The sequence below is a fragment of the Mesoplodon mirus genome (assembly GCF_964341445.2).
Source record: "Mesoplodon mirus genome assembly, chromosome: 3".
Classification (NCBI taxonomy): domain Eukaryota; kingdom Metazoa; phylum Chordata; class Mammalia; order Artiodactyla; family Ziphiidae; genus Mesoplodon; species Mesoplodon mirus.
This window is the reverse complement of record NC_138978.1, coordinates 142,475,929-142,503,103: the sequence shown is the minus strand read 5'-3', so window position 1 is coordinate 142,503,103 and position 27,175 is coordinate 142,475,929. Positions and strand designations below refer to the sequence as shown.

Below are 27,175 nucleotides of genomic sequence, written 5' to 3'. Positions count from 1 at the left end.
AGGTCTCTTGTGGACCCGTGTCCTGAAGTTGGCTCTCCCACTTCAGAGGCACAGCACTGACTCCTGGCTGCAGCACCAAGAGCCTTTTATCTATCCAGCTTAGAATAAAAGGGAGAAAAAGTACAAAGAAAGAATTAGTAGAAGAAAGGAAGAGAGAGACAAAGAAAGGAAGAAGGAAAGAAAGGAAGGAAGGAAGAAAGAAAGAAAGAAAGAAAGGAGGGAGGGAGGGAGGAAGGAAAGAAAAAGAAAGAGTGAAAGGACGAAGGGAGGGAAGGAGGGAGGGAGGAAAGAAAGAAAGAAAGAAAGGGGTGGAGGGAGGGAGGGAGGAAGGGAAGGTAGGAAAAAAGAAAGAGAGAAGATAAAGTAAAATAGAATAAAGTATAAAATATAGTAGCGTTATTAAAAATAAAAAAGTAATTATTAAAAAAAAATGGAAGGATAGAACCCTGGGACCTATGGCGGAAGCAAAGCTATACAGAGAAAATCTCATACAGAAGCATACACATACACATCCACAAAAAGAGAACAGGGGGGAAAAATCGAAAATCTTGCTCTCAAAGTCCACGTCCTCAATTTGGGATAATTCGTTGTAAAAAGAGGAAAAGGGGAAAAAATCTTAAATCTTGTCCTCAAAGTCCACCTCCTCAATTTGGGATGATTCACTGTCCATTCATGCACTCCACAGACGCAGGGCACATCAAGTGGACCGTGGAGCTTTAATCCACTGCCTCCGAGGCTGCACAGAGAGATTTCCCTGTCTCTTCTCTGCTCTCACAGCTCCCGGGTCTCAGCCTTGGACCTGGCCCTGCCTCTGCGTGTAGGTCGCCGGAGGGCGTCCGTTCTTTGCTCAGACAGGACGGGTTTAAAGGAGCCGCTGATTCGGGGGCTCTGGCTCACTCAGGCCGAGGGGAGGGAGGGCCACGCAGTGCAGGGCGGGCCTGCGGCGGCAGAGGCTAGCGTGACGTTGCACCAGCCTGAGGCGCTCCATGCACTTTCCCGGGGAAGCCGTCCCTGGGTCCCGGGACCCTGGCAGTGGCGGGCTGCACAGGCTCCCCAGAAGCGGTGGTGGACAGTGACCTGCGCTCGCACACAGGCTTTGTGGCGGCGGCAGCAGCAACCCCAGCATCCCACACCCATCTCTGGGGTCCACGCCTTCAGCTGTGGCTCACGCCCATCTCTGGAGCTTCTTTAAGCAGCGCTCTTAATGCCCTCTCCTCATGCACCAGGAAACAAAAGGGAAGAAAAAGCCTCTTGCCTCTTCAGCAGCTCCAGACTTTTTCCCCGGACTCCCTCCAGGCTAGCCACGGCACACCAACCCCTTCAGGCTCTCTTCCTGCCCCCAGCCCCAGTCCTCACCCTGTGCTCTGACCAAAACCCGATACCCGAGCCTCAGCTCCCAGCCCCGCCTGCCCCGGCGGCTGAGCAGACAAGCCTCTCGGACTGGTGTGTGCCTGAGGGCACCGATACTCAGTGCAGGAATCTCTCCACCTTGCCATCCCCTCCCCTGTTGCTGTGTTCTCCTCAGTACTCCGAAGCTTTCCCCCTCTGCCACCCACAGTCTCCACCCACGAAGGGGCTTCTAGTGTGTGGAAACCTTTCCTCCTTCACGGCTCCCTCCCACTGGTGCAGGTCCTGTCCCTATCCTTTTGTCTCTGTTTATTCTTTTTTCTTTTGCCCTACCCAGGTATGTGGGGAGTTTCTTGCCTTTTGGGGGGGTCTGAGGTCTTCTATCAGCGTTCAGTAGGTGTTCTGTAGGAGTTACTCCACTTGTAGATGAATTTCTGATGTATCTGTGGGGCGGAAGGTGATCTCCGCATCCTACTCTTCTGCCATCTTCCTCCGGATCCACTCTAGATAATTAAACGTAGGGCATCTCTTCCTTTCAAATCTCAGAAAGAAAGGTGTGCTTCAGTTTCCCTGCAGAAAGCTCTAGTATCTTGCCCCCCTTTTGAAAGAGGAACGAATCCTTCTCTCTCTATTCTTCTTTGTCTTCTTCCCTTCATCAACAGTGAGCCTCTTTATCATTTTTGTCAGCCCAAAGAATAATTTTTCTCTTTCCAGGCCATTCAAAAATTGTACACTACAAAGTAAATGGAAAGAGCTATATTTATAAAAATAAAACAGCTATGGCATTAGTTCTTAAAGAGTATAAAATTTTGATCCCTCATTCCAACAAAAAGTCTTGTTAGCATTTAGGGTTCAATGAGAGGCAATAAACAAAAATGTTTTGGTGACTCATTTGACATCTTTACTAATAGGTTTGAATTCATACTGGTGAATATCAGACATATTTGTGTTAGGCAATTAAAATTAAATTATATCTAGACGTCTTTTAAATTACCATATTAACATTAACAAGTAATCTTAGAACTCATCTCGAAAGTAAAAGGTACTTTTATACTTTATAATGAAAAAATCAATAAAATGTGCCTTTATGCAGAGAAAATGTAATTATAATACCAATTAATGTTAACTGGTCACTTTTTTATTGAAGTAGAGTTGACATACAATATTATGTTAGTTTCAAGTGTTCAACATAGTGATCCAACGTCTAAATACATTTGAATTGGTCACCATGATAAGTCTAGTAACCATATATCACCATACAAAATTATTACAGTATTATTGACTCTATTCCTTATGCGGTATATAGCATCCCCAAGACATTTATTTTATAACTGGAGATTTGTACCACTTAATCCCCTTCACCTATTTCTCTCAATCCCTTATCCCCCTTCCTCCCTAGTAATCACCAGTTTGTTCTCTGTATCTACAAGTTTGTTTCTGTTTTGTTTTGTTTTATTTTTTAGATTTCACATGTAAGTGAAATCATACAGTATTTGTTCTTCTCTGTCTGACTCATTTCACTTAGCACACCTAGTACTCTAGGTCAATCCATGTTGTTGCAAGTGAAGATATTTCATTCTTTTTTAGGACTAAGTAATATTTCATTATATATGTGTGTATATATACACCACATCTTCTTTATCCATTCATCTATTTATGGACACTAGTTTCTTCCATATTTTGGCTATTATAACTAATGCTCCAATGAACAGAGGGGTGCATACATCCTTTCTTATTAGTGTTTTTGTTTTCTTTGGATAGATACTCAGAAGTTGAATTGTTGGATCATAAGGTAATTCTATTTTTAACTTTTGGGGGAACCTCTGTACTGATTTCCATGGTGGCTGCACCAATTTACATTCCCACTAACAGTGCACAAGCGTTCCCTTTTTGATGATGGCCATTCTGACAGGTGTAAGGTGATATCTCACTGTGGTTTTGATTTGCATTTCGCAGATGATTAGTGATATTGAGCATCTTTTCATGTGTCTTTTGGTCATTTGTATGTATTCCCAAAGCAATGTAACCCCTAGCAAAATACCAATGGTATTTTACACAGAATTAGAACAAATAATCCTAAAATTTGTATAGAATCATCCAAACAAACAAACAAAAAACCTCCAATAACCAAAGCTATATTGAGAAAGAAAATCAAAGCTGGTAGTATGACATGCACTGATCTCAGACTATACTACAAATCTATAGTAATTAAAACAGTATGGTATTAGCATAAAAACAGATATGCAGGTCAGTGGAATAGAACAGAGAGCCCAGAAATGAACCCACAGTTATGTGATCAATTAATCTACAACAAAGGAGGCAAGAACATACAATGAAATAAAGACAATAAATGGTGTTAGGAAAATTGGACAACTACTTGCAAAAGAGTGAAACTGAATTATTTCCTTATACCATACATAAAAATAAATTTAAAACGGATTGAAGAATCACATTTAAGACCTGAAACCATAACACACCTAGGAAAAATACATTGACATTGATCTTAACAATAATTTTTTGGGTCTATCTCCTCAGGCAAGGCCAACAGAAGAAAAATTAAACAAGTGTGATTATGTCAAACTGAAAATCTTTTGCAGAGAGGAGAAAACCATCACAAAATGAAAAGGTAACTTACTGAAAGATTTTTTCAAATGATATATCTGATAAGGAGTTAATATCCAAATTATCTAAAGAAATCATACAATTTAATACCAAAAAGCCCCAAATATTCCAATTTAAAAATGGGCAGAGAACCTAAACTGGTCACTTTTTAAAGTGTTTGATACAGTACTTAGATGCATTCTTTTTTTCATTAGCCTTGAATATCAATACTCTTAACATCTCCATTTATAAATGAAGAAATTAAGGAATGGAGAGATAAATGACTTGTCTAAGGTACAAAGCTTATTACAAAAAAGATTATACTAAACCAGACCTCTGGATAAGATTCCTTTACTTTAATCATTATGGCTTACTGCAGAAGATTAGGGACAGAATTTGACATTGAAAGCTTAGATTCCAGTTTTTAATGAGACTTCCTCACTATGCCTTTATGTCTAAGGGAAAAAATTCTGGTCTGTACTGCCATTAATGATAATACTGCTTTAGAGAAATGTTCTGGAGGGAAAGGATATTATTCAAATTTATTTTTAAAGTTTTTTTTGGTTTGACTTTGTTTCTTAATTTTCTCATGCTAGGATGGGAGGGCAAACAAAACCTAAACAATACCAACTATACGTGTGTGTGTGTGAGTGTGTATGTACTTATAAGTATGAAAATACAACTTACAAGAAAAGGCAAGGCCAGAATCTATAAGGCTAAGGATTTTGACTTTATCTTAGATGCAAGAGAAAGCAATTAAATGAAAAGATAGTTGTGTAGATACTAGACTGTTCAAGTAGAACAAAGGAGAAATGGTAGTGGCTAAGATGGTGGCAATGAAGATGAAGAGAAACATTATGTATGTGAAGAGAGAGAGAGAGAGAGCAAGAGATGAGATTCCAGAGGACCTAATGATGCAGTCTATGCACAAAGTGAAGAAAAGGAAGGAATTGAGGATCATTCCCAGGTTTTTGCATTGAGTTAGTTTTTGTGTGAATCATGGCACCATTCACTGAGGAAGAAAAGATTTGCAGGATGGGACAGTTTGGAAGAAGGAATAATTGAAGTGTCATTTTAGACATCTTAGTAGTAGAGACATCAAGCAGTGATCCTCATATTTCTCCAATGAAAAGAATCACCTGGGGATCTTATTGCACATATGGATTATCACCTTTTCTGCTAGAACTTCTGGTTTTGTAGTCTGAGTTGAACACAAAGTACTGGATTTTCTCACACTGCAGAAGAAAAAAAAACACACTGAAAGAGGTGGGAAAGAGCTAACCTAAGTAACTTTGGAAAATAGTATTTTAGTATACTGTAATTAACCATGTACAATATATATTGAAAAGCTAAAGACAAAAAGAAATGTACACAAATATTGAACTTGTTAGTAAATTTATTTTTCACACGTGTACAGGTTAATGATTTTTAAATATTTTATGTGTATTCCAGAATTGAGCAAATGACTAAATAGACTGCAAATAATGAGAATCAGGTTTCTAATTGTTAAAGAGTGACAAATAAGGAAAGGGTAAGGGAGGCTAGAATAAACCCTGTGGTGCTGGATTGGAATCAAGGTAGCAATTTGAATTCATATATCAATTTGAAGTTATATATATATGTAGGTAGACAGATGATAGATAAGGTGTGTGTGTGCACACGTGTGTGTGTATACACACACACCCAGATAGATAATATGAAAATAGAGATACTTGTATATTTTTATGTATTCGTGTATATATTTTTAGCTCTCTCTGCTGAAAACACAATGAGGTAGCTTGGATAGTGATAAATCCACCTCATACCAAGATTCTGGTTTCTGAATACCATTATTAATGCAAGGAACAAGAACTCCATGGAGAAATGACTGATTCAAGCCTGAGACAGAGGAAAGTAAAAGATGGGTCTGGAGCATTTTGTGGTGTCAGAAAGTAAGATATTACTCCAAAAATTGTATGGCCATGTAGGAAAAATATAGGAGACAGCTTGAAGGAGCACCAGTGACCAAATATGGAACACTCTGAGAAACAAAACTATTAATGATAGTAATAAATTTTAACCCGTAGAATAAAATAAATATCCACAAGTTCACACTGATGTATGTATATATATATGAACAAATAACCAGATAAATACATAAATGAACGAGAAGAACAGCTCTTTCTTATACTCAAGTTATAGTTAATAAATGTAGAGGGAATGATGGGAATAGAAAGTGAACAATCATCAAACACCACAGTAATTGGGGGAGTCAAAAATTATTGATGGATGCTAAAATTAGTATGGGAAAATTAAACAAGAAACAGAATATTTGAACAATCTCAAATAATTACAAAGGGAAAAATAGTGATTTTGCAGCTATCTTTATACCTAAGTCATCAAAGTTAGCATCCCCAGTAGTGAGACACACAGATTGGTTTGTACCTTTAATATGTACTTAAAATGCCATAATATCTCTCCTGAAGTGTTCTTGTCAAGAAATACATATCCTCAGTCTAACCATGTGAAAATATCAAACAAACCCTATTTGAGAAAAATTCTACAAAATGACTGGCTAGGATTTTCCATTAGTTCAAGGTCATAACAGACAAAAAAAGTCTGAGGAACTATCCTAGATTAGAGAAGAATGGGGAGATATGACAAGCAAATGCAATAAGGGATCTTAGATTTGAATCTGGACCACAAGACAATAGGCAATATTTGAATACACGTCTATAAATCGTTAGTAGCATTGTGACAATGTAAACTTTCTGCTTTCAATAATTATACTCTAGTAATATAAAATGTTAACATTTGGGGAAGCTGAGTAAAGGGTATATGGGAACTCATACTGCTATGTTTGAAGTTTTTTGATAAATAAGATTTGATAACACAGTTTTATAAAAACTTATTTTGGACATTTCTGAACCTCTTTTTTGTTTCCTTATGGAAGAAAGCTGCTTGTTTAAGGTTAATACTAATTCAATGGGGGTAAGATTTACACAGGACCAACCCTAACATTCATAGTGTGTGGCACAGGAAACAACTTTGAATGGCCATTTCAAGGAACAATATACTTAAGTGTATACAATGAGTAAAATGGATGAACTACACAAATTAACGAGTTGAAAATCCATAGAATCATAGAATTTTCACACTGTAAAGACACTTACTTTCATAATTTTTCATAACTTTTCAGTTCCTATGCATAAATACCAAAGAGCATGATTACTAGATCACTGTATGGTAAAAGTACGTTTATTTTGTAAGAAACTGCCAAGTATCCCGCTAGCCACAAATGAGAATTCCAATTGTTCTGCATCACCACCAACTTCGGTATTTCAGTTTTGGGATTTTAGTCATTTAAATAGTTGTGTAGTGGTATCTCATTATTGTTCTAATTCAAAATTCACTGATGACATGGAATGTGTAGTATCTTTTCATATGCTTATTTTACATGTGTCTATTTTCTTTCTTTAACCATAGTAGGTTTGTTGTTTCTTTTTAATCAAGGCCTGCTAACTCTTGTCCTCCTGTGTCTATTGATGTTGTCTTTTTTCTTTCTTTCTTCTTTTTTTGAACTTTTGATCATTTAGTCTTTTTCCTGGAATGTCCAATGTCCAATTATTTTTTATATTAAAATTGGGAAGATACCTCCACATTCTGGATGTTGTTATCTTTCTCTTGAAAAGATTTACTTTGGCCCATGGCAGACAGTTACTATAGGGACTGGAAACCTTAGTCCATTCTCAGTTTGAGCTCATTCAAAGCCGTTTTTCAGTCTGTGTGAAGGGTGCTCTATTTCTGTCTTGGCCTTCCTCTATGGGTATGGTTGCCCTTTGGGATTACCATGTGAAAGTATGGATTCTCCCTATTCCCAAGTACCCTTGTATTTGTTAGACTTTAAATGTAATGGTTCCCCCAGCCCTGTGAGACTAAAGATACACTTAGCTTGTTATTCCATTAGTTGTTCCTTTTAGCTTGAGCTGTTGCCCTTTGGCTTCTGTGGTTAGAGTCTTTTGAACACCTTGGCTTTTCAGTTCCTAGGCTGTATGAGCTGAATCAGCAAATGACCAAAGGAGAAAAGCTGCACCAAATATCAAGCTTGCATCAGTTTTTCCCTTCTCTCCATAACTTGGACCACATGTCTTGGTGTCTCTCTGACATTCAGATGCCAGTGAACAGATGTTTTCTTACTTTATCCAGCTTTTCTAAAATTTCTTTAGACTTCACCTGATCTTATGTTATTATTGAACTATCATCTCAATTACCCCTAGGAAGAAAATTTACAATTTTATGTTTTATTTTTTTATTTTCCATATTACCTCAGTTTCTGTAGAGACCTTTTACCTCACTGTTCGGTCTACTTCCTGTGTTAGCAGTAAGATGGAGATAAGGTGGAGGCTAAGAATACTGGGGGAAAATCACTGAAGAATGATATGTCTCGTTCTTTTCGTTTTTCCTCTCCTTATTTATTACTCTGGCAGCCTACATCTGCCCTTCTTCATTTGACCCAGTTGCCCAAATAAGAAACCCACTCTGGTAAAGACCTGACTTTACTCTCATCAATGTCTGCATGTTAGGATTAGCTAGATGATGAACACCATGCCAAAGTTCTTTGTGTGAGACTTTTGCAGACTTTTGTTAGCTCTTTAGTTTGCCTCTTGCAAACGCTGCTCAGATTGTTGAGGTTTTCTAAGATTCTGTAGGTCAAACCTCTCTACCTGCATACCAGATGAGCCCTTCTCTCTTTCCTGAATTCACTTGTGGGAAGTTAGCCCTCGGTTCTTCTTTTTCCCCATCCAATCATAATTGTTCATGAATTCCAAAAAGCCCTCAAAGTATCTGTCGTCCCTTTCTCTCTTCTCTATTTTATCAACACTGTTAAATATTAACCATATATTTGCATACCTCTTTCTTACTTACAGTGGAATATTGGAAGGCTCGATCGTTAAGTGTGAGCCCCACCAAAGTAGGACTCATACAACACTCTCCTGCAGGCCAAAACTTTTGATAGCCACTGGGTTTTTTTATACTATCTTATATGTATCTAAATTGGTAATGATTTAGTTAATTCCTGAGTTACGTGACAATAAGAAATCAGTCAAATTAGCACTACAGAAGTGCAGCTTAGACCTAGGGACCAGAACCAAGGGCCACAAAAACCTGTTAACTAGTAAGCTTCACTTGTACTTCATGTTTAACAACTGCTGAGGGTGAATGGGAAGTAAGGGAAAAAGAGTTTAACTTCATATCACAGAAACTTGCACTAAAATGAAGAGGAAAATGACCCAGTTCCTGGTTCATGTGACTATAATCTGCTTCAATAAATAATAACAGCATAAAAGGAAAAAAACACTATATGATAGGAACAATGGATAATCAATTACCAGATCAGAGAGGGCAGATTACACTTGCTATGGGATTTCATTAAAGAAGGATTCCAAAACGTACTGGCTTCTTCTGAGAAGACTTCTCAGAATAGGTAGCATTTAAACTGAGTCTTGAACAGGTATATAGAAGGTAGGGAACAGGCCTTCCGGGCAGGGAACAGGCACAGTGTCAGGAATGGCACAAAGGCCTTATGGAATAGGGGACAAAACTGGCTGAACACAGGAGTGCTACGTGTTGGAGAATATGGGGGAAGGCTGGCTGAGGTTGGTTAAATGAAACATAATTAGACGGAAGAGAAAGTAGGTGGAAAGACACATGGAAGACTGTGGAAAGCCCCTGAAGATGGAGGTCAGCATAATAATATGAAGAACTCAGTGGTACTTTGACACTGTATGAATGTCTAGGTTTAAAAAATCAGGAAAACACAATAAAAGAATAAACTACTGATATAATGATATGTAACCAGAGGCCAGATACCAAAGAATACACACTGTGTCTTTCCATGTATGTCATATATGGTGATAGAGGTCAGCTTAGGTGTTGCCCGGGGAGAGTATGGAACAGAAAGAAGTAACAGAGAACTGTGTAGGTTGTTAGAAATATTTTATAATATCTTCATCTGGTGTTGGATACATGGGTGCATAGAGATGTAAAAATTCAGTTATTAACAATGCAGTTAACCTACTAGAGTTTTTTTTTTAATGTATGCATACATTAAAAAAAACTCTAGTAGGTTAATTAGGCTGTCAGTTGTATGAAGTAAATTTTGGTCAAGGAATAGTCAAGGTAGTAATGTAGTAATAAGTTATAAATGTACTCACTGTGCCCTAGAATGTCACAATTGGAATAAAAGAAATATGTGTAAGAAGAAACACAAATATTCAATTTTTTTGGAGGTTGCCCATTCTTTTTTTAAAATTAATGAATTAATTTATTTTTTGGCTGTGTTGGGTCTTCGTTTCTGTGCGAGGGCTTTCTCTAGTTGCAGCGAGCGGGGGCCACTCTTCATCGTGGTGCGCTGGCCCTTCACTATCGCAGCCTCTCTTGTTGAGGAGCACAGGCTCCAGAGGAGCAGGCTCAGTAGTTGTGGCGCATGTGTTTAGTTGCTCCACGGCATGTGGGATCTTCCCAGACCAGAGCTCGAACCCGTGTCTCCTGCACTGGCAGGCAGACTCTCAACCACTGCGCCACCAGGGAAGCCCCAAATATTCAATATTGATGGTTGGATGAGCTGAATAAATTAGATCACTCTACTTTCAATTTAAGAACTTGGCCAGTGTTTGGATACCTTTGAACAAAGAAAAAAAAAGAAATAAAATTTTTATTACACATATGCTATGTATCAATCCCTGACTTATATTTTGACACATATAAACATGGGAAATACTGCACCTTGTAACTGAGACAATGAAGATGAGTGAGGTAGCTGGTTTTGACACTAGAGGCTGAGAAAACCATCAGCTCATAATCGTAAGAACTCTGAAGTCGGAGGAAAAGAATCAAGAGGAAATAGTGGTAAGTGCCAGGAGCTTCTGGAAACTACATCAGAGATGAAGACTCCAGGATTGTTGAGCTTTCTAAGAGTCCCAATGACTCAGGTAAAAACAGAGGGCTTAAAACTGAATCCTAGAGATATATGAATGCATATACCTGATTCACTTTGTTATACAGCAGAAACTAACACTACACCATAAAGCAATTATACTCTAATAAAGATGTAAAAAACAAAACAAAACAAAAAAAACTGACTCCTGCAAAGTAACAATTGTTAGGACAAACAGTAAAGAATTATAAGAAAAATAATCACATGCCTGTCCCAACAGAGAAATATCCTAAGCTCCATCTCACCATTTCTCCGTTTGGCCTTTCACAAAGTACAGTCCCATCAGCTGAATATAGGTTTGTCAAGTAACTGTGAGTAAGACTGAATTAAACAAAAATAAATCAATTCCTTCCTCCAAAACTTTTCAGAGTATGTAATGTAACAAAGTGAAACTTGAATTTCAGGTCGGGATGTAGAGTACAGCTCTTCCCAAATGCTTCTGTCTTGTAACTACATTAACATCATCTAAAACCAGTGTTCTGCAGGACAGAGATTGTGAAACGCTGCTCTCATCATGTAAGATATCAAGTCCTTCTGAAAATCCATTCTTCCTTCTGCCCTTTCTCGTGTTGTCCCTGTCACCTGGAATGTCTGTCCTAAGCTCCACCTGCCAAAACCCTACCCATTTTTAGGATCCAAGAGATAATAAAAGGCTTAAATTACTGAAAGGCAGAGAAAGAAATCCCTTCCTAGGGATCTACATTTCCTTCCTAGGGAAAAGAAAAATTGTAAAGTATATCACAGTGACCTTAAGTCTGTGAATGTAAGTATGTTGTGTTACTTTGAGTTCTGTAAAAGTCAATGTGCTACAATATACATGGATATGAATGTTTGATCTCTTACAAGTAGAACTTGCTGATAACTTTCATCATGAGCGAGGTTAATGATTAAGGGAGCCATTGTATTTGGCTCAGCCCTTATAACTAGGGAATATTAAAATTGGAAAGGTCCCTAGATATTAGCAAATCTATCCACCTCATATTCTAAGTATGGAAACTGAGACCTTCATAGATTGAATATTTATATTAACAAAGGAAAAGGATATAAGATATTGGCAGACCTACCTTTTAGATTAAGAATTTTGAGATTTTTATAGAATACTAGGACATTATGTCCACTGATATTGAGACAATGTGTTTCTTAGTCATCATTTTCTATTGCACTGACCAAGCGAGGTGGCAGTCAGTAGTTGTACAAAGGGAAAAAGAAAACTTTAGGAACTCCCAATTTATATACACAGGGAAATTCATCATTCATGTTATTTAAGCTAACTGGATGCAGTTTATCAGCTACATTGAGGAATGGTAAAGTGAAGTGTCTATACAATTAACATGTTAGTTTGTGTCATGACCTCCCTGTTGTTCAAGTGAGTTAATGGTTAGCACTCAACTAGGCACTTAAGAGTCCATTATAAATCTGGACTAAACGTTTATTTGTGGCATCTTTATTCTTCTTTGGTGCCCTTAGGCAGAATTAGCCCTCTTATGTTTGATAAATTCAAGTATTAATCAGGGCTAAGGTTTCACAAGTTCTTTGGCCTAAACATGGGGGTAAGGGAGACCAATGAGCTGGAGTACTTCTAGACTTAAGAATGGTCAGATTGAGGAAGAAGAGTCTTATGCCAGAGGTGAAAGAAGACTGAGTATAATTACCTATTTTTAAAAATTCCAACCCTTTTCAATGTTCTAAAGTGATCAGGAAGTACATGGGTATGCTAGGAAGTAAGGGACTGAAGCAACAATATTCTCTAAGAGTTTGTGGATGGCAATGAAGAGGAAAGGAAGATAGAGTCAATCCTAGAAAAGGTTTTGGTTGGCCATAATAATGAAGTCAGAAGGAGAAGAAGAAGAAGAAGCAGAATGACACATGCAATGGGACAGAGAAAGCAAGAATAGAGAAGCAAAAGGGAGAGTAGAAAAATGAGACAAATTTGGAGAAGGAAATGAGAAAGAAAACTGGGCGAAAGAGGGAAGCACTGATGGTAGACCACTTGACACTCAAACAGTAACACGATGCACATTTAAGATGTGCCATCAATAGCCATGGTCATTACCCTCAAATAGTTTACAGTATGTGTTTCAAAGACATTTATAAATTGAAAATGCCATTAAAATAAGTGTCAGGCTATAAGTATTCATGGAATTGTATGGGAGAATAAAAAGTCCCCCTTCAAAGAGCCTTCTGAGACATCGGGGAAAAAGGAAAAACCTAAAAAGCATAAGACTCTTCCTATTTTCATTTCCAATGATACATCCCAATCTTGATGATCAATCAGTGATTTAAATACCAACTATAAACACAGTATTTTATGAGCTGCTATGCAGTATACTAGAGAAATAGAACAGAGAGGACATCAAACCCTGTTCCCTCAAATTGAAAGGCACGTTTCCTGACCCCTCCAGACCACTACTGGACACAGGGAACACACACTAAGGACCCCAACCAGCAGTCACCTGCTTTGTGATTACTTCCATGACACACCCTCACTAACACCACTGACTTTCCTGCTCCTACGGGACATGACATATATTTCCTATTTTAACACATACCACAGTGCATTATGATTGCAGGTAGATGTTCTAACATCTTAAAAGAGAATGATGACTTTTTTGCTCTTTACATCTTGTTATTTCCCTACTCATAATATTTCTTGACGAGAAACCATAAAAATATAAACAAACACAAAAAACAGATAATATACAAAACGTGTGCTTTGCACCTTAACACAAACTTAAGTAAAATTACTTCTGACAGTATCCGGCATGAGAAACTTCCATGGTACAAATGAGAATGGACCAAGGTTTGAGCAGGTACAGGAGACCATCCAGGTATGAACAACACCAAGGAAAGGTAGACAGGAAGTAACATGGTGTGTAGGAAATCACGAGACCAGTCTGATGGGAAGAGACTTAAACAAGACTGAAACTCACTTTCTAAACCTCCATCTCCAACTGGACAATTCGCAAGAACAGGTGCACCAAAGTGGCCCAATATTCAATCCCTTTAATGGGGAGGAACAGTTTAAAATTTTATTGCTTTAGTTTGCCCCAAAAGCAACTATCAAATGTTGGCAGGACACAATGAAGGCTTACCTTTGTTAACATAGTTAAGTCTCTCTCTCTCACAACTAGCCCACTTGGCTCCACGTTCCTTAGCACACCCGAAGCACTTACACAACATTGATGAGCTTTACACAACTGGAAGGTCACATGTTTATTTCTTATCACAGGAACACAACATCTGGAAACTTTATTTCTATCGGAAGCTAAAGCAAAATTATTGTAAAATGAGTCATTTAAACCATACATTTTATCACCGTTAAAAAGCATCTGCTCTGTGCGAAGGATTAGAAATGACTCCTGCCCTTAAAGCCTCATTAAGGACGAAGATCTAAAAACTCAAAATTTCAGTGACATGAGATAAAGGCACAGAGGTGCCTATGGAGGCCAAAAGTTGTATCTAAGTGACGGCTTCATGATAACCCTGAAGTACAGTCTAGAAAGATGAGGCTATGCAGAGTTGGAGTAGGAGGTGCATTAACTGCACAGGGAGCACCTGTGCAAAGATACTCAAGCCTGACACCTGCTGGGCACTGTAAATACTGCAGGTGGGGATGACTAAAGGCCAGGGGTCCGAGTGTGAGAAGAGACAGAAATGAAAATAGAGATGTTGGCCCAAGCAAGCCTGGGAGAGAGCACGGCTTGTATCCCACAGGTGATGAGGCCTGGGGCTACCACTGGCTGAGTAAGGGTGCCTCCGCTGATTAGAAAAAGGTGCCCCGCTACTGAAGGACCAATTAGATAAAAAGAGTGATCACAAAAAGCTCCCCTTCCTCAGGGCCAAAGAGCCTCAGGAGGCTTGGCAAAGCACAGTTCAGATTACAGGCCTCTGTGCATAGCACATGCTGGGCGGCTAGTATGCACTAACTCTGTGTGGGCAAGCCATTAGCAGCATTATTTTAGGCATATCTTGTCATGTTAGAAGATCACTCAACCCGAGTAGGCAGATGAACTTAGAGGAACTGAGACCAGGAGCCGCAAAACCACCCAGGAGTTTCTACCATAGTTGGGGCAAAATGTAATGTGGATAAAGAAGCAAATTTAGGAGGAGGCCAAAATTTACAAGCTAGACCCACTGGATGAAAGTCATAAAGAAAGTTCAGTGAAGGCATTCTGAAGAGAATGGGCTCTGCATTTTTCTGACAATCAATGTAAAATATTAGGCAAAATTAAGTACAGTGGCCTTTAAGGTCCCTTCCAGCTCTAATTTCTTTTGATTTCTAACTTATTACTCTGGTTAAGTAAAGTCCCTTCAGAGGTACAGAACAGTTCCTACACCTGAATGGGATGCAAAGAATAATCTGACTTCTCTTCACCAGGGGGTGAGTTGAACTGTCCTTGCAGAAGAGGTAACACGTGGTGAAAACCCCAGATCCTAGAAAAGGGCCAGGCACACGATAAGTATTCAGCTTTTTGAAAACAAATGAACAATCATTTCCTCTCCTAGATCTTCACACCCTTTCTCCGCTGGCTGCTTTCTTTCAGCTTATAAACTTCCTCAGTATACCCACTTAAAAAGCCCTCAGACCTATGATTCTTTGGATCTTGTTGTGGGTAACCTAAGTCTCTCCCATGCCTTCAAACACCTGTCCTCCCCAAAAGCCCAGATCTGAACCTTGGGCCCAGACCTGTCTACCAGGCCCCTCTAAAGCACTGAAGATGAAGTAAGATCCTCTCGCCACCCCCAATCCCTTTCTACTGTGCTCTGTATCTCTCAAAAAGATGCAGCTGTAAACTGTCACCCACGCTTGCTGCCCTCCCTTTTCTAACTGGTCACCAGGCCCCACCCATTCTCTCTCAGATCTGCAAAACCCAGTTCCACCTTTCATAACTTAAGTGGGACCCTCAGATTACAATTCACCCTGCACCAAATCAACTGCCTTCCACATGGAGGTCCGAGTGAGCCTCTAAACCACAAGTCCATCTCGCTGTTCTTCTGTGTTTCCCACAGCCTTCAGGATAAACATCTAAACTTCTGACAAGATAAACAAGGCCCCTTTCTGTTGAGCCCCACTACGTTTCCAGTATCAACTCTCATTTATTTCCCAAACCCTGAGTTCCAGTCCTATACCTTAGTTTTGCCATATTTTCTTATATTTCTCAAACTTTGACACACACTGCTCCCTCCTGCCACCCCAGTAGCTTCTACATATCCTTAGAAAGGATGGCACCTCCTCCAAGAAGCCTACCCTGAACTTTCCCTTCCACGATTCGGTGCTCTGCGAAGGGGAAAGGTGGGGGGGGAGGGATACATTAGGAGTTTGGGATTAACATAGACACACGACTCTATATCAAATTGATAATCAACAAGGACCTACTGCATAGCACAGGGAACTCTACTCCATAGCCTGTAACAAACTGTACGGGAAAAGAATCTGAAAAAGAATGGATATATGAATAACTAAATCACTTTGCTGTACACCTGAAACTAACACAATATTGTACATCAACTAACCTCCAATATAAAATAATAATTAAATTTTAAAAAAAGATTCTGTGCTCTGTAGCACCAGAACTCACTTCTTCCAGAGCACTGACTACTGTGCTTGTGTCTACCTGCCGCCCAGTAGAAGGGGAGATTACCTAGGGCAGAAGCATCGTCTCCAGCAGCTCTTGGTTCTGACAACTCATTCAAGTGCCAGGATACTTTACACACATAACCTGCTTAATTAATTCTAAGAACCCACAGAAAGAGTGGTTTTTAATGTCATTTTACAAGTGTGGGGATTGCAGTTCAAAAGTAACCTGCCCAGGCCACAGACAGCATAAGGCCTGGAATTCAAACCGTAAGCTGCCTTCACACTGGTGCTCTTTGCACTATATGATACAACTACTGAAAAACAAATTTTTTTTCCTGAGCCCTGTTTTAATGGAAAGGAAATGAAGCTGGGATATACCAATTTCCTAATTGCTTTGGCGTGTACCAGGCAAAGTCGTTCAACAGACCAGGTAACATCTGTGGAACAATTAACGATGCTCCAAACTGTCCTAAGTGTTCTACATTGTAGGGTGTACAAGCATTAACACAGTGCGACCTTGTAACCTCCAGAGAGAGTGAGTCCTGTTCAGTCCATGCTACAGTTGAGATCACTGAGACCTAGAAGCCTTAAGGCACTTGGCCGGGGTCACCGAGCCAGCAGTAGTCCTAGGGCACACGCCCCGTCTAGTGCACGCACACCCGGGCACTGGGCACCGTTTCTAGTGCCCACCCTCCACCTTGCACCATCTAAAACCCCGCTTCTCAGCGCCCACACGAGGGGCCCTGGTAGCGGGAAGTACAAATCTGTCTCACCAAGCCGTGGCTGGAAGAAGCTCTGGATACAGATCAGGGGGAGCGGGTGCTCAGGGGCAGCGCCCATTCCACCCCACAGAGGCTGTTGGCGTCTAAGTCCAGCGGGCCATCCTGCAGGGAGGCGTGCAAGGCTGGCAGAGGCAGCAAATCCTGCAATGCACCCAGGTCCTCACCAAGCCAGAAAAAGTCGGCCACGCTGTCGGGGTGCAGCTTCATTGAGTGATTATGGGCCGAGCGCGGCCTCGGGGACACTGGCTGCAGACACTATGCCCACACAAGCCTGGAGGCCCTGGCTGGCCTCCTGGCCCCTCGGGCGGCCACCACAATCCAGCGAGTGGTAATAAGGATCAACGTGGTAAAGGTCCTGCCTTCTTCTTCTTCTTGCATTATTTCAAAACCCTCATCGCTGGCATCAGGCAGTCTGGTAATTGGGACCGGTAATTGGGTTCATTTGCCTCTGTGTTATTTGCCTGCTATCTGCTTCCTGAAATGCAAACAGCTACACAGGGTGATTTGCTACAAGAGAGTGTGGGGGAGCTTAAGCACCAGATGCAGGATGTAATTTACATAGACAGCTAGGGAGTGACAGGAACAGAATGTAATTTAGCTTTGTGAAAGATAAATCTAGTTACAGACACTACAGATTAGTAACAGTTTAAATAAAACTAGGATCGATTAACCCTTTCAGGCCAGTTTATGTGTCTTCTCTAGCCTGTTCACTCTCCCCTTTACTTTCCTTATTTTCAGGAGAGGAAAAACTTCATTTCTATTTTTGCTGCAACACTATTATGCTTAGAGAAATAAGTCAAACAGAGAAAGACAAATACGGTATGTTATCACTCGTATGTGGAACCTAAAAAATAAAGAATAAATGTAACAGAAAGGAAATGAACTCACAGATACAGACATCAACGCAGTGGTTACCAGTGGATAGAGGAAAGGGGGGAGGGGCAAGATAGAGGTAGGGGAGGGGATTAAGAGGCACAAACTACCATGCATAAAATAAATAAGTATAAGGATAGCCAGTGTTTTATAATAACTTTAAATGGAGTATAATCTATAAAAATATTGAATCACTGTGTTCTAATATATTGTTATTACAATATAATACTGTAAATCAACTATACTTCAATTTAAAAAAAACGGTCACCACAGTATGTCTAGATAACATCCATTACCATACATGGTAGAAATCTTTTTTCTTGTGATGGGGATTTTTAAGATCTACTCTCTTAGCAACTTTTAAATATGCAATATGGTATTATTAACTATAGTCACATCCCCAGGACTTATTTACTTGATAACTGGCACTTTGTACTTATTGACCACCTTTACCCATTTCACCCACCCTCCACCCCCTGCCTCTGGTAACCACCAGTCTATGTATCTATGAGCTTTTTAAAAAACTCCATATAGGGCTTCCCTGGTGGCGCAGTGGTTGGGAGTCCGCCTGCCGGCGCAGGGTGCGCGGGTTCGTGCCCCGGTCCGGGAGGGTCCCGCGTGCCACGGAGTGGCTGGGCCCGTGAGCCATGGCCGCTGAGCCTGCGCGTCCGGAGCCTGTGCTCTGCAATGGGAGAGGCCACAACAGTGAGAGGCCCGCGTACCACAAAAAAAAAAAAAAAAAAAAAAACCTCCATATAAAGTGAGATCTTACAAGATTTCTCTTTCTCTGTCTGACGTATTTTACCTAGCTAGCATAATGCCCTCACGGTCCATTCATGTTGTCACAAACGGCAGGATTTGCTTCTTTCTCATGGCTGAATTATATATATATATATAATATATATATATATAAAATATATATAATATATATATATATATTATATATATATTATATATATATATATATATATATATATAATTTGGCATATTATGCTAAATGTCTTTTATCCATTTTACATCAATGAACACAGGGTTTTCCAAGTCTTGGCTATTGTAAATAATGCTGCAATGAATATGGGGGTACAGATTTCATGTTGAATTAGAGTTTCTGTTTCCTTCATATACATACCAAGTAGTGGAATTGCTGGATCATATGATAGTTCTATTTTTAATTTTTTGAGGACCTCCATACTGTTTTCCATACTGGCTGCAACAATTTACATTCCTACCAAGAGTGTCCAAGGCTTCCCTTTTCTCCACACCCTTGCCAACACTTGTTAGTACCTGTCTTTTTGATATTAGCCATTCCAACAGGTATGAGGTGACATCTCTTTGTGGTTTGATTTGCATTTCTCTGCTGATTAGTGATTTTAGGTGTCTTTTTAACTATCTGCTGGCCATCTCTGCATCTTCTTTGTAAAAATGTCTATTCAGATCCTCTGCCCATTTTTTAGTTGGATAATTTTTCTACTTTTTTTGTATGAGTTCTTCATATAATTTGAATACTAACCCCTTATAGGACATATGACTTATAAAAATTTTCTCCTATTCGGTAGGTTGCCTTTTCATTTTGTTGTTGGTTTCCTTTGTTGTGCTATTTAGTTGGATATAGCCCCACTTGTTTATTGTTGCTTTTGTTGCCTTTACTTGGATCAACGTCTTTGCATAAGTTCTGGAAACAGCACTTTCATAGGTTCCATGGATCGTTTTTAGGGGAGAGGGTGAGTTGAGATGAACTACTAGTGAAAGGAGGGTCAGTGGGTCAAACTATACCCTCTGTAACTCTAGGTGGCCTCAAGGCCACAACTGATAGTCATTGTCTCCCTCCTGTGCTATCCATTCTCAATTTCACTCATCTTTGGATAATATCTCTGCTAAAATGGATGGCTTACTTGGTGGGGTGACCTTCACCCTCGTCCCCGAGTGAGTGTTCTGAGCCCCGGTCATCATTTCTTTCTCAAACCATGGCTGGTGTACTTGACCATTTACTGTGTAGTTGACCATTTACTGTCAAAATTGGGAAAGGCAGCACCAAGAAATACCCCACAGACTTCTGTTTTTAATCAATCATTTTCCAATTAAAAAAAGTTTTTTCCCACAGACATTTTTATCACCCCAAAAGGAAACTCTGTAGCCATTAAGAAGATACTACTTCGCTCTCTCTACCAGGCCCTGGAGACCACCAATCTGCTTTCTTTCTCTATGGATTTACTTATTCTGGATATTTCAGATAAATGGAATCATACAATGTATGACCTTTGTGTCTCGCATCTTTCACTTAGCATGATGTTTCTGAGAGTCATCCACACTGTAATATGTATTAGTATTTCATTCCTTAAAAAAATGTTTTTGGTCGTGTAATTGTTTGAAATTTAATTGCTCCATTCTTTTTTATGACTGAATTACTATTGCACTGGAGGTATATACCACAATTTGTTTATTCATTCATCCATTAATGGACATTTGGGTTATTTCCATGATTTTTCTATTGTGAATAGTGCTGCTATAAACATGTGTGTACGCAGATTTGAGTGTTTGTTTTTAATGATTTAGGAGTGGAATTGCTGAGTCATACAGTAATTCTATGTTTATCCCAAAAATACACACCCCAAGTAACTTCCTCAAATTCTCTCCTTGTCTCAGAATCAGTTTTTCAGGAAACATGGTGTGCAACAGTATGGACAGTGTCCCATGAGAGCTTATTTGTGATGCCTGGGGGTCTGGAGTTGGAAAGGGCTTCCCTTAGGAAGTGGCAGCTAAACTGAGGGCAAATTCAATGCTTTTTCCTTCCTTCCTTCCTTCCTTCCTTTCTTCCCTCCTTCTTTCCTTCAGAGGGATGACAAAGATATTTTACACAGTATATCCTTTTAAAACTTTTGCATGTGAACCCTGAACTTATTCATAAGACAAATAAATGATTATTTTACGCAGGGTATTAGGGCTCAAATTATTAATATCATAGAACCATTATAGTGACAACTTGGATTGGAGACAATTTCTTAGGAAAACATATGGAAGCTTTTTTAATAACATTTTTGATAAATAAAAAACTTGAGAAATCAAGAGTGTATAGAGAGAATATTGGTTATTTGGGAAACTGTATCATAAAATGGATGAGCTGCACAAATTCTTCCATTTACCTGGAGAAAAGAGGGCTAAGTCAGTTTGGGCTGTTGTCACAAAGTTCCATAGATGGGACAGGGTGGGGGCTTGTAAACAACAAAAATGTATTTCTCAGTCCTGGAGGCTGGAAGTCTGAGATCTAGGTGCCGGGATCATCGCCTTCTGGTGAAGACTCTCATCCGGGTTGCAGACTGTCCACTTCTCATCGTGTCCTCACAGGGAACAGAGCAGAGAGAAAACGCCAGCTCTCTCATGAGTCTCACAAGGGTAAGAATCTCACCATGAGGCTCCATCCCGATGACCTCATCAAATCCTAATCACCTCCCCAAAGACCCACCTTCTAATACCTTCACATTGGAGGTAGGGAGTCAACATGTGAATGCTGGGGGACCCAAATATTCAGTCTATAACAAGTACTAATGGGGAAATCAGAGCTTCTCTTGAGGATGCTAAGGGCTGCTACAAAGATCAATGGTACATGTGTTTCCAGAGAGAACTACAATATAGAATAAGGCGTTCACAGAATAGATTCATCTTTCTTCCCCCAAACAGTCCTTGGTATCCAGGGACCCATTCCTGGAACTTCACTCTTGCTCAAGGAAATCGATCCTCTCATTAAAAAAAAAAAATCTTACGAACCTACATGAATGACACAAAGGACTTTTCCCAGCTCTAAGATTCTGTGTGTAAAACCTGTTAGTCTAAATTTATTTCCAAAAGATAGACCCTATGCAGGGTCTGCTCCTGCGGGGAAGATGGGACCCCCGCTTGTGCCCTGGCCCCCAGGTGTGGCTGCCTCAAGTTTGGGGTGAAGCCCCCAGCCCCCTTGGGCTCTGCAGCGCTGAGGTGGGCTCAGGGGAAGGTGCACCGTCTCTGGGGTTTCTCAGCAGGAGATGCCAGGGCTGCCACGCAGGAACCCAGTCGCCCTGGGTGGGGGGCAGACTGGCCAGGCCCGGGTGTCTCTGCTGCGCACGGCTGCTGAGAACAGGGTCTGCAATGAAGGTCTGCCTTGCAAACGGGGACTGTTGGCGGCTCCATCCTCCCCTTCCATCGACACAGCCCCATGGCAGCCCTCCCTTCCAACAGGCAAAGCCTGTGACCTGTGGCCAGACGGCTCCACACCCTCACGCCCTGGTGCTCGCCCCATGCAGGGAACAGTCACAACCCCTGGGCCGGCCTTTTCGGATGGCTCGAGCAGGATGGCTTCTTCGGCGTGCCTGTCACCCACCCCCCCACCCCGAGCCCAGGGGCCGGCAGAGAGGTCTAAGGGCCCCTCGGGCCAGGGCGGGGCGGCAGCACCGGCTTCTCGGCTGGGCCGGCCCTCCTTGCCACCTCCTACCTCTGCACCCCAGGCCCGGGGTGGGCTTCCTGTGGCCCCGTCTCATTCCCACCCCTGTCGTGCCTCTTTCCCCCTGGGCCACGGGCTCCACCCAGAGCAGCACAGCGTCTTGTAAGGGTGCAGGACGGCTCCTTCCTCGGGGCTTCCCCAACACCTACCAGCTGTTCTGGGTGTTCTGGCCACATCCGGGACAGGCACAGGCAGGTCAGTGGAGCATAGTTGGCCAGGGTCTCCTCCCCCCTGAGGAGGGGCCAACTGGCACCACACACAAAGCAGCCCTGGTGGGAGGGAGACCAGGGGGTTGGGGGTCGGTGGGAAGCTTGACTCGCAGTCACTTCTGAGGGGATGCTGAGCCCCCAGAGCTGTGGGCTGACTGGCCTCAGCACTCCCATGAGGGGGTGGTCAGGAAGGAGGGACCCTGTCCCTGGGGCCCAGGGCGCTCCCGGGTCAGGCGGAGTCACCAAGTGTGTCGGGTGCCGTGGACAGCTGAGGCACGTTTCGCCCAAAGGAAAGTTCCAGCGCATTGCAGAGAGCAGACAAAATACCCAGTGGTGAAAACTCACTGTTGCTAAGGGTTGAAAGGAACCAATAATTCCTCCTGTTTCTCAGGGTGTTCCGTTTGGCTGTTAATGAAGTATATTTCCAAGGAATGCAGGCATGTGGCTGAAAAGGCCAGCAGTGCCTGGGGGTCACAGCGAGACCCTCCCATCTCGCCCCGCTGGGCCATCCTGTGTTCTGGGAGCAGAGCTGTCAGCTACAAGTGAAACATAGTAGCATCCATATCCGGATTCTAAGATTTTCTAAAGCCCTTTAAAGGCCCCCTTCTCTGAGTGGTGCTTGACCTGTTGGTGTTTGGGGCGGGAGGATGGGCTGGGTGGAGGGTCTGAGCGCCATCCTGAGGGAAGGGCTTTGGAGGCCTGTGTGAGCCTGAGACCAGGGGCCCAGTGCCCATGTCCAAGGGGAGGCCAGAGCTGACTCCAGCCGTGCTGAACCAGACGTCGCCCTCCTTCTCGACAACCCAGCAAAGCCTGTCACTCAAATTCCTGGCTGTGCTGCTTACACTTGCCCTCTGGGAAGGCCAGCCTGGCAGAGCTCTGTTCCTGCCCTTTGGGCTGCTGCTAACTGAGTACCTAGCCCGGGTGCTGGAGGGGAGGATCCATAGATGGTGGAGGCCCAGTGCCTGCCCAGGGTTCTGCCCCTCTGCTGACATGAAACTTCTAATCAACGTCTTAAAAAAAAGAAAAGGGGCTTGATATTGTTCTACCACCTGTGCCTGACCAATGTCAGCCCTTTGTCATATGGGGCAGTGCTGTCTAATGGTAAAGCTTCCAGTATCAGATCCCCAATCCCTACTCCTACCCCCTCCCATGGGGGTTCAGTGGGTACATCTGTATTTCATAGAACCTTAAACTCTTGATTTTACAAAGGAGCTGGAGTTCTGGAGAAAGAACTGGTCTGATCTCAGTTAAGAATGCAACTTTATACCTGGACAATACTAGAACACTTTAGTTTGAAAATGAGACCTGCACAAAGACCTCATGGGCAGGAGATGCAGGCAGGAGAGGGGGCAGACTGAAGCTCTGTGACTGACTGATCAAGTAGCAGAGGTCCAGCTGACTTCCAGGCCTACTGCTGATTTGCTATCACCAGAGCCACGTAACACACCTTCCACATACAAAACTAGCAGAAAAATGAGTTTGAAGAGCATTTTCACTAAATCCAAGGTAATTTTGATCATTAGTGAAAGTCATTCTATTCCTACATGCTCCCCACACCCTGACCCCCTTTCCTAAAACCAAATGGGTTCTGAGATTAAGGTGGAAGTGACAAACCTGGAGGTGACCAGGCTTTACTTTATCATCTCTTTCTTCTTCTTCCACGTGTGTTTCTGGTCTTACTCTTCCCGGTTCTTCTGCAGGGAGCGGTCCAGCAACTCTGTCAAGCAAAATCACACACCCTAAGGATGACTTTCACAGACTCCTTCCCCTAGAGGCAGTTTTCTAAAGGTCTTCCCTCCTACACATGCCTCCCCCCAAAAAATCAATCTTCATCTTAGGAGCCCTGAAAGGCACATATTACCTCAACATTTAATATTTAATACAACCTTTAGATCTAGTTCTGATAACTGCCAGTTGCCCCCAATTCACTCTTTGTAAGACAATTCTACCTGAATCACAAGGTTAATAACCTGACTGCAAACCCAGCATCCTTAAGCTATCTATGGTCACCCTGGCAACTCACTATAAAGTTCTTCTTTTTAAAAGATTTCAGAAAAGTAATTTCAGTCATCAAGATTACATATTGCACAGAACAAAAAGGTTTATTATTCTTACTGTTCTCTGGATGTAACTCTACATCTCTTTTCCTCCTATGTGGAGAGAAGGGAAAAAGAGAAAAACAATCTTTCAAAAGAAGATCAAAACCAAAAGCATGAGTCAAAGCATTAAATAAATACATTTGATGTGGTTAAAAACAGGGGTTGGGGGGTAATCTGGGTTTGGGGGAGATCTGGGCAACCTTCAGTCTGGTGTTGATGTCCCACCACTCTCAAAACAAAGACGGGCCCAGGAGCTGGCCTGGCACCTGTCTGCACAGTAGAGGTCATCTAGTGATGCTATGTAAGTCAAAGATCCACCTCATGTCAGGAATTTGTTAATACTAGAAAAAAAACAAAGGAGTAATTTGGGATTCACATCAGGAAGTGATGATGTCAACCTAAACTGGACACTAGCTCTTCTCTGATGAATATCTTAGTCCACTACTTCCCTAAGTTCACAACACTTGCCATCTCCAGGATATCTGTATTTATGTATTTAAGAGGGATAAAAATATTGTGGTGATGAAACCAATCTATGTCTTGTTTGAGGTGGAGGGTACAAGAATGCATGCATGCATAAACGTGACCAGACATGCACAGTGAATAAAGTCTGTAGATTATGCCGATGTCCATTTTCTGGTTTTGCTATTACAGTTATGTGAGATGTCACCATTGGAGAAAGTTGGGTAAACTACACAGAACCCCTCTGTACTATATTATACAGAATTAATCTGTATGTGCATATATAAAATTCTGCCTCCAAACTGCCTTTAGACTTGATCTACAACATCAACTCTTCCCTGGGTCTGTCTCTCTTGGCCTGTCCTGCATATTTCAGACTCACCAGCCTGAAGTCGTGTGATTCAGTTGCTTAAATTAATCTCATATACATAGTCATCACTGGGTCTGTTTCTCTGGAGAACCCTAAGATAGATTTTATACTAATACACTACAGTAATGTATACATACATATAATCTGAAACAATACAGAAGAAACTGATGAATGCTCACCTCTTGAAGGAAGGACGGGACGGAGAGGGGGGAGCACCACCCCTATGTGCCAAACAGCCTTTTGTGCTGCTGCCAGCCCGGCCGCCCCAGGTTCAAGCAGATATAATGGCATGTGGCCCAGGCAGTGGCTAAGGATTTTAAGGCACAATGCAGTGAGATGCCAGGGCCACGGTCACACACGTGGAACATTCTAAAACCAAGAGCGGTCACAGGATTCCACGCATGGACCCCTGAGGGCACTCTGGAGACCGTCGCAGACCCTCAGGTCCCACGTGAGGAGACAGCCCACTAGAAACACAGCAGGCGGCCCTCCTCCCAGATCTCACCTGGCTCAGCCTCCCAGGCACCCGGCCTCATCTGCACAGCACAGGGCAGGCTCACAGAGGGAAGAGGGTCCCAAACCCAAAGGTCACACCAAACCCCACGGGAGAAGATTAAAGTAAGGTGATGAGGGGAGAGGGGAGGGGTCCCTCAGGAAGCTGGCCACTCAGGATTTCCAGCCTCTTCCACAGGAAGCCAGCATACGAAGCACCAAGACCCATCCTGGGCCACAATCAGAGGACTTGACCCCCCTGACCCCACAGCCCCGCTTCCCAAGCCTCCTGGATGCTGACGATGCTGACGAGGATCAGCACAGAGGAATGGGGGAGCGCACGGCTGGGGGGCTGCTGGGAACTCAGGACTGGCCCACCCCGAGGCCCCGCCCCAGCAGGCGCCACACTCAGCAGATGGTCTCGATGATTTCGTGAGCAGCATCATGGGGTTTGTCCTGAAAGACAACGGGACAGGGTTCAGAGCCCTCCCTCCCCACTCCGGTGATTCAGGTGACTAGAGAAGGCAGGTGCTGCAGCTCCCGGGACTCCCCGCCTCATTTCCCCACCCGTGGGTCCTACCAGAGAGCTCCACCCACAGCGCTGGGATCATGTCCTACCACGTGGGACACGCTGGCTCCGGAAGCGCCTGTTCCTGCAGTGCCCTGCCGCCCAGCAGGCTGCGGGGAAGGGACCGGGACGGACTTGAAGCCGCCGACCCTCCTTCCCAAGGACTTCCCCCGGGTGCTCCTGCAGCCTGGAAGCCACAGGCCTGCCTCTGAGTCCCTGAATGGCCTCAGGCCTTGGTCCCCATCTGTAAAATGGGGAAACACCACTCATGCAACCGGGAGCAGGAGAGCAGCGGTCCTCCCTCCAGGCCACAGCGGCGCTCTCCTGGCCTCACTGCGTCCAGCAGG

At 42.4% G+C, this 27,175-nt stretch overlaps 1 long non-coding RNA gene across 1 annotated transcript in view; it reads right to left on the bottom strand.

Annotated features, from left to right (window-relative positions):
• LOC309800383 overlaps positions 1–24,969 on the bottom strand; it is a 30,626-nt gene extending 5,657 nt beyond the window's left edge. The window contains exons 1-2 of the long non-coding RNA XR_014293450.1: positions 24,953–24,969; positions 24,452–24,554 (exon numbers count right to left, since the gene is read on the bottom strand). This is a non-coding gene — a long non-coding RNA (uncharacterized lncRNA). The remainder of the gene's footprint in view (positions 1–24,451; positions 24,555–24,952) is intronic.
• Positions 24,970–27,175: the final 2,206 nt, after the last annotated feature.